At 36.1% G+C, this 940-nt stretch overlaps 1 long non-coding RNA gene across 1 annotated transcript; it reads left to right on the forward strand.

Moving 5' to 3' along the window:
• Positions 1-271: 271 nt before the first annotated feature.
• Positions 272-698, forward strand: LOC120978231. The gene is made up of 3 exons (XR_005774038.1): positions 272-306; positions 388-451; positions 641-698. It is a non-coding gene; the product is annotated as an uncharacterized LOC120978231 (long non-coding RNA).
• The last annotated feature ends 242 nt before the right edge of the window (positions 699-940 follow it).

Consider the following 940-nt stretch of genomic DNA (forward strand, 5'->3'; position numbering starts at 1 on the left):
GTTTTGGCCCTTAGTTTGGCTTGCAGTTTTGAGTTTATACTAACCTTTGTTGCATGGTTTTAAATTGTTGTACTAACCAAGTTATTTAACAGTTTATTCTTTATTGTTACTAAAAGGTGCTAATACATGGTTCTTCTTTGGTTACTTTCTGCAGGTCGATCTTCTCGTTGTGTTGTGGATGTTTGTTGAAAAGTTCTGTTAAAGAAGATTTTAATGTTACGGAGCTGGAAGGCATCACGTTTGAATTTACCAAGTTGTCTTGCAATCCTGTTTCATGAATAAGATTCCTCGTTATGGAAGATTTGAGTAAGTTACTTCTATTATGTGTCTGAACTACAGTGGAAATAGTATAAAATGGTAAGTTATTGCTGTTTCTTATTTCTGCAGGTTCAGACTTCATCCAGCTTGCTGTAGCAAATAAAATACGGTTTGGAACCAGTGGAGAATTTGAGTAAGTTGAGTTATTTTTTTTTTTCTTGGTCCAATTGTACAATAATTGTCACAATAGAGGCAAAGGCAAAAGGATAGTAAATAAAAATGTCTTTTAAATTGGTGAATGAAGATTAGCTTCATAGACTAGTTTAGCACAACAGAATTAAATTTCCTGTATTAATGTGTCTGCCTTTTTCTTATTTTGTAGGTATGTCTCTTTTCAAGAAGGATGAGGATAGTTTTTGGAAGAACACCAAACTGTTAATGCCCCTAAATAAAGTTTGTTTTTGGTGGAGTAAGTACAGTATGCATCATTTTTTTTTCATTCTGCATGCTTATGACATATATTTTACATACCTCCCAACTCTTACCCCTGGCAATTCGCTCAGAGGTAGAGCTTGGCAGGACAGCAAGATTGGCATTCAAAATCAGACTTTACCGCACAAAGTGGTACTATTGGGACTGGAGGCATGTTGGGTGAATGGTAGGGGCGGTAGTGGGGGTGGGT

The sequence above is a fragment of the Bufo bufo genome, chromosome 8 (assembly GCF_905171765.1).
Source record: "Bufo bufo chromosome 8, aBufBuf1.1, whole genome shotgun sequence".
Classification (NCBI taxonomy): Eukaryota; Metazoa; Chordata; class Amphibia; order Anura; family Bufonidae; genus Bufo; species Bufo bufo.